Genomic DNA, 7,958 nt, shown 5'->3' with positions numbered 1-7,958 from the left:
GTGTAGTACTTGGAGAACAGCACATCCATAACAAGGTTTGAATCTGCATATTGCTGCTGTGCAAAAATAATTATTAAAAAGACATAACTTGAACTTATTAGTTGCTCTTTACATAATGTCAACATTTCATGATGACTTTATCAATAGAGATTCTCCTAAATGACTTGGAACAAAATATTTTTACTTACATTACTTACGACTTACATTAAAAATAATTTTTTTTTTCCTCTCCAGTAAAATTGGCATTTTGGAAATCATTTTTTTGTTTCAGTGACAATACACACATTTTAGTGATTTTTTTATGTCAAAAGGAACAATTCTCCATATACTCACATAAGGAATATCACCTGGTTCTCCTTTCTGACCCTTAAAATAAATATCCAAATTTTCAGTAAAACGCATTAAAATTACATTTAAAGCATTCATAAAAACCCAGATGAGATATCGGGCATTCACTTACCTTGAATGCTATTATCTCTGCAAAAAAAACAAAAAAAAACAAAAATGAGATCAACAATAGTTTATAAATAATAAGACATAGCATATCATTTCATTCATCACTCAAAACAACAAACAAAGTTACTACTCTCACAAAAGACAGTGTGAGTGTAAAGTGCAATGAGTCATGCATTATAACTTCCTCAGGGTAGTTCACAGGCGTTGTGTGGGACGTTCAAGCCCATTTTTAGAGATCTCCCACTCTGCAGAGTTTGGCTCCAATACACCAAGCTCTGACCTTCAGATGCTATTAATGGCTTTATTAAACCACTCGACTTACAGGCTTCTGAAACAGTTATTGATCATATGGCTTATTATACAGTAACTAGTGTTGTACAGTTTGAAAAACGCAACCAAACACCTAAATGCATGAGGCTAGGTTTCTTTTCAGTAATTTTGACAGACAGCAGTGAAAGTTACAGTTTGTTCCTCATGTAGCCCCTTTGAGGTATATGGTACAGCCTGTAGTGTATTAAGAAGTAAAATATAAACAGTAAAAACACACTCATAAATAGGGCACATTTTTACATAAGCCTGAGAAAAAAAATAGCTACGGAACTGAAACACATCTTCTCCCACCTAGCACTATGTTGTTAAAAGACCTTCAATACAGGCTCTGAGTGACTCAGCTGTCTAGTGCTCTGCCACTATGGCCCAGGAGGCCCAGGCAGTTAGAAACCCGAGCCATGCCACTTTGCCATCAGCGGCCAGAGTCTGAGAGAGCACCACTGGCTGCACTCTATTCAGATGGGTAGATGCCACTCTCTTCACTTTTGACTCTCATTCCCTTATGATGTTTTTTGATTTGATACATTTTTTATAGACATGGCATGCCGCGTTTTATTTTTATTATAACATATAATAATGTTAATGTTAGTAGACAGGTCTTTCAATCATTTAAGATGTCAACAGCTCTGCTCTGCCTATTATTTAAAAGGAATGTATATTGGAAATATTTTATACAATTACCAGCAACCAAATGAAAATTATTTTATAAAAAACACTGACTGCAAACTTCTGAGCGACAGTTTGAGCTCTGCAGAGTGATAAACTGAAAGGCAGGCCCACAAACTGATTTTCTTGCAGATTAAGGGGTTGTCTATTAAAGTCAAAAGTCAAAGCCAACTTTGATTGTCAGTCCTTATCACCACAGAACTGTTGAATAAGGAGCACAATATAGTTTCTCCAAAACACTGTTGAGTTATAATGTATGAAGGACAATCAATCAATTGAACTGTCTGACTGTCTGGGGAGAATTGTTTCAGGTGTGTTAGATAAGGACCAGGACTTTTCTGAAATAGCTTACTACACTGTTTGAGTACTGGTTGTGCCCATAATGCAAAAGTAATTCCAAGAGAATGACCTTGTAGTACAATATGTACTGGAGCCTGTACTGTATATACTGACGTTCAGGGACTGTGATTTAAAAACTAATCTCAATGCTGCTCTCTAGAGGGCACCTTGAGCATTACTCACCGATCCGTCCCTGAGCGCTGGCATATTTCTCACATACAGGGCAGCACTCTCCCTCTGGGATGTTGAGCTGCTCGCAGCCCTTTAGCTCCTCACAGCGGATCTCCTCACAGAAAACCTTGCCCTTATCACACACACACAGCCTACATGGTTCTGGCTTCCAGATGTCGTTGTCTAAATAGGTCACATCGCCCTCCTTACAGCTGTTTTTGTCGTCTGGAAAGAGGAAGGGAGAGAAAAAAGCAATTAGCTGCAGGTCAAAAGATAAAGTCTCTATATTGGCGATATTTATAAGCTCTATACTCTCATTTACATTCTCTTTAGAAAGCATTCGTCTTTACATTTCAATGCTTTTAATGCAAAATTACTGGTTATTTATCTAAAAATAATAATATATGATAACAGGGATTTATGCAAGCTTTCCACAAGCATACAAGCTGAATTATGCTGTAGTTTATACTGCAAATACTACATGTAGCATATTATTATTAATTATTATTAAAATATAAAAGGAAACATGTGTATGGAATTTAGTAGGCCGTTTTTACAAAAAGCATTAACTTCCTATAAGTAATGATACCTATTAAATTCATGCTCTTTTTCATACTGAAAGAGACATTTCTGGCTTAGTCTGATATCACAGACTAACCACAAGAGGGCAGGCCAGAATCAAAAGACTGCCTCATCTGCAGCTTCATCTTTAAGAAGGTTATATTGAGGATTAAGGTGCAAAAAAGGTGGTCTATAATCAGAGATTATGTTAAATATCCTCCTTCAGTGGAACTGGTAATCCTATTACTTACACATGCAGGAAACGATGTCAGAACATAGAGATCAAGGTTATTTCCCTTGAGCTTCTCAGCAGTATAACTGAAGGGAACTGACAGAACAGTCAGGATTATCTAAATGCTCATCCATCTCCCCAAGTCATCTATCAAGCTGCTACAGCACAAGTGATGGAACTGCTAACAGGGCAACATGTCCCTACATTTAACATTTCTGCCCTGATTAAAACACAGGCAAAGGGACAAACCATGCCTTAAAATTATAAGCGTCACACCGATGTACATATGTTCATTTTAGATTATTTAGCACTCAAATTTGATGCTCAGTATTTTGTAAAGAGCTCTCATTTAAACATAAAATGTCACTGCATTTTACAGACAACTTTACAGTATCAAAGGGGACTCTTTCTATCATGATATGAGTACAAACTGAAATTATTTTTCCACACTGCTATAACATTACTAGATTTTTAATAGTGTTACTGACTAAGTGTTAAATGACTTTAATCCCCCCAAAAAATCAATTAATCATTTAAATACATCTGAAATGATCACCAGTACTACTGTTAACAACTAAACTACTGAAACAATAAAAATACATTCAAATTATCCACCAACATTAAAAACATTATATTGAGTGGTGTAGCTGTCTGAGGGCTGATCACAATCATTGGCAATTCACTGGTTTGATTTCTGGTGACGCCACAGCCATCCATGGCTGGAAGTACCAGAGAGCATAACCCCCCAACATAACTCAGTCCAATGCAAATGCAGCATAGGCATCAGTTAGTGCTCTCCTCCAAGCGTGTTGCGCTGTCCAATGATGTGTTAGCATTAGTCAAAAAGAAGGTGGTTGGCTGAGTTCATATGACTTGATATGACATATGACTTGGAAGTACATGCTGGCCTTCACCCTCCCAACACTGGTACATCATATGATATGGAATGAGTAACGACTAAACTGGTGAGAAGAAAAAAAGGAAGATAATCTTATCAGTAAATATTTCACTGGTTTAATGCATTGTGGTTGGGTCTGAGCAGTACTGGGTCATCTTCTGAGTCTAGTCCTAGTCATCTTCCAAGTCTAGTCTAAAATGTAGGATTTTCCGGCTTGGTTAGATTCAATATTTTGCACTTTATGTAAACCAGTGTCTCAATGTATGTTGTTTTGTAGTATTTTTAGTAGTTTGCTAGTTCCCCTAGCACATGGTGATTTGGGAGGAGAAAGAAGATACAGTGGAGAACTCTGAGACCTTTGGGATGAAGTTCAGGCAGCTTCTGCTTGTGACAGTAAGCCAGTCCTCCCTTTCTGACAAGTAATGAGAGATGACAGTGTTAAAAGGGGAGGGGGTTCCAAGTGGCTCAGTGGTCTAAAGCACTGCCACTATGGCCCAGGGGTTGCAAGTTGAAATCCAGAGCTTTGCCACTTTGCCATCAGGGGCTGGAGCCTGAGAGAGCACAACTGTCAGGGCTCTCTCCAGGTGGGTAAATGGCAATGTTGGTCAACCATCACCTTCCTTTGAAAGTGCATTGGTGGCAATTTGAAAAAAGGTGGTGGCTGGCTTTGCATGTATCTGAAGGGATGTGTGTTAAGACCTTAACACACTCCTAGCATCAGGAGCATTGCTAGGGAGAGGATTGCAAAAACATTTTTCAAAATCATTTGAATCTGGCAGTTGTTCTTAAGCCATACATAATCAAAATTTCATGATGAATCAGAGAATGGTCCATTAGAGAAATGCTCCACAATGATATGGAATCATTTTTTTTTACATTGACTTCCATTGGAAGTTCAAAAGGGTTTTTCCTACTCCTTTAAAATGCATGGAAATATACTGACATTTCAAAAATATGCCAACCAAGAATTATTAAAACCTGAAACAGTAAATTACTATTGTCTTTTTTCTGCCAAAGTATATCATTGAAAACTGGCAACCTTCCTATTCCTTGAGCGTACCTATGACCACCTGACAGAGTAGTAGTCTGAGGAAAGTAATCCAAGGTTGTTTGCTCTTTATGTCTCTCATCCTTCCATCTTTAAATCAGAGCCTAAATCATCTACCACACCCTGTAATTAACGTCTGCAGCAGGCGAGTCAGTCATACTGGTAATTCAGGACAGAGTGCTCCCTATAGAGAACCACATCAAGGCTTCGGCCCAATCAGAACACCACCCCCCCCTTTAGAGAACCACTTCAAAGCGCCGGCCTGTTCAGAACAGCACTAAGCCTCCGTTCTAAAAATGGGGGCTCGCCAAGAGGGGGCAGGCAAGAGCCAAGCATATGATTATCTCACCGTCACTCTTCAGACAGTCTTAAGTGCTTACTGTGGAGATTACTGTACAAGAAAGGTGGTCTGTAATCAGGGTGTTGAGTAATATCCTCGTAGAGTGAGGGCACAGGAGAGACTATCAAAGCTTCATGCCAGTCAGAGCAGCAGCATGTTTTAAAATTTGTATTCATTCATTTAGCTGCTAACCAGAGCATCTTATAGGATGTGCACACAGTGGAGGCCAGGCTGATGTACGGTACTCAGAGAGTCTGTAGATCTAGACGACAGATAATGGAGTGCAACCAACACAAGTGTTAAGTTCAGAGGATCAATGAGAAAAGTAAAACTCAACCAATACATTTTCAATAGTCCACACAATTGGCCGTGCCCCCTCCGTGTTGGTAGATGGCTCTATCTCTCTCCCCACCATTGGAAGAGGCATGTGTTAGTCCTCACCCTCCCAGTGTAGGGAGTATTACATGCTATAGGGACAGAGTACTAAAGAGTGGGTAACTGGCTATCAACAATTAGGAAGCAACATGGGGTTCATAAATAAAAAAAAAACTTTTTCAGTACTCCAATGTGGCAAATAAATGTGAACAGTGAACATACACTCACATACATACATTATACAGCTGTACAGTACAATAAAACTGAGTTCAGATTCTCCCCAACTCATAACAAAAAAGTATTAGCTGGAGATCCACCATTCCAGAGAACACGGGTGCACTGCTCCACAGCTCAATGCTCAAGGCATTAGGCATGGCGCCAATAGGTTCCTGTTTATCTGCTCCAGAGGGTCCTATTCTATTGGCAATACTTCTCTACAGGGACTAGACAAGCTATGTGTGTGTGTGTGTGTGTGCATTTACAACTTAAAGTACCTGAATGCATTCATTAGATAAGGCTGTCCATAAACCTTTGTACTTTTGGACAGTGTATGTATGTATAAACAGCAATTGTGAGCAGAGGACATACATTTCTTTTCACTTAAAAAAATAAAATAATAAATAAACAAGTGCCTTTATAGTCATTATACTTGTGCAGTATTGTTCACTTCACATATCCTAGTCTAGAAACCTGGGATCAGAACACAGGGTCAGTGTTACGGCTTTGCTCAACGGCCCAAAAGTGGCAGCTTAGCGTACACTGATATTGAACCCACAACCCTGTGATCAATAACCCATCAATAATCACTGAACTACTATATTTACATGGACCAGAGGTGCCCAAACCTCTGCTTACTACATTATAATCAAGATAATCAAGATAAAAAAAGTCTGTTAATGGGAGCAAAATAATAAAAAGCAGGCTGCTTATGAAACACTGCAGTCTGGTGAAAGTGAGCCTTTGGCCTTTTGTTCAGAGATTATAGCACTCTCACCACAAACATCCTGATGCCAGAAGCGTATAATTCATGGTTTCTTAAAAAAAAAGAAGAAGCAGAAGATGACAGCCTGGCGTTCTCTGCGTCTCTTTTTAAACACTTAAGCTGTGTTTGTCTGTGATTTTAAGGCTCATCGCCAGACGCTGATAACTGTCAGACTGACGCTCCGGCACGCTCAGACGACAGATCAGAGAGTAAATCGGGGTGATTATACGCCATGCTTGTCTCAGCAAACGCTCAAGGGAATGTTTTGCTGTCATCATACAATAACGCACACGGCTGTGCCGTTAAGTGCTCTTGTTGTTTGATTCGGGGTACAAGGAACTGTGAGATGTACCGAACATCTCAGTGGGCTTCATTGACAAAGGAGGGATTGTTTAGTGGTGATTACGTTCTTAGCACTTCTGTCTTCAAATGTGAATTCATCATTTCTAAATGTGAAGGTGGAATTAACGTCTGGGTGGTAACAGGACAACATGTGGAAGTGGCTTTGCTACTAAAAAAGACTAGAAAAGGCCTTCAACCATTATTGCCCACACACTCTGACTGCTTCAGACATCCAGTGTTGCCCACAGTAAGGTTAGATCGGCCAACCTCGCCTCAGTCCTCCACATCTGTAGTATATGGTGGATTACCACAGACAATCATTTCAGTCTGTGTCTCTGTAATTAGTCAAAGAACAGAAACCTGTTTGAAATACACTTAATAGAAGCAAACAATAAAAGCCAATAGACAGTTACTTTAGCCTCAGCACCTGCCCACTGTGTTCTATTATATACACTACATGGGAAAAAAAAGTATTGGGACGCCTGCTCATTCATTGTTTCTGCCAAAATCAAGGGTATTAAAAGAGTTTATCCTGCTTTTGCAGAGTAATTGTCTCAGCAATGGCTTTTCACTAGTTTCTAAATCATTGCTATGAGGATCTGATTGCAACCAGGGGGCAAGAGCATTAGTGAGGTCAGGATTTTGGATGATCATCTCACCCACCTCATCTCATCCCCAATTCCCCAACACATATAGCGCTATAGAGGTAGCAGGGAGAGATGGGGTTAAAATTCATTTGACCCTTTAAACTCCTAAGAGACCCTTTGACCCTAAAGGTCTGTGTGTCGGGTCTAAAGGCTACTTCAAGTTACATATTAATTTCAGAGCAGTGGCTGAATAATTTACTGCATTTACTGACAAATTAGTAATTACTGTATAATTAAAATTAAAACCTATAAATTGAGGTTTGGGGCGGTAATCCTTTGGATGTCTACAATGCCGCCTTCAAAGAAAAAAACATAATTTTCTTATACATTATATAATAATTCAAATAATTTACTGTACAGACTAAATTGAATTTTGCTGTGCAGAAAAACAAACTTGCTATTCCAGATCAAACCCGGCTTGAACAGTTTAGTGGTGAAATAACACACTTGAGTTATAAAATGTAAAGGTTCTTAATGTATATATTTTACTATTCAGCTTTTACTGTGAAGAGTACAAACACAAAAACAGATCAATTATAAGCCTTTTTGTTGAGCTCACTGCACACAAATC

Source organism: Salminus brasiliensis, chromosome 7 (genome assembly GCF_030463535.1).
Source record: "Salminus brasiliensis chromosome 7, fSalBra1.hap2, whole genome shotgun sequence".
In the NCBI taxonomy this organism is placed as follows: Eukaryota; Metazoa; Chordata; class Actinopteri; order Characiformes; family Bryconidae; genus Salminus; species Salminus brasiliensis.
Note: the sequence above shows the minus strand (reverse complement) of the source record.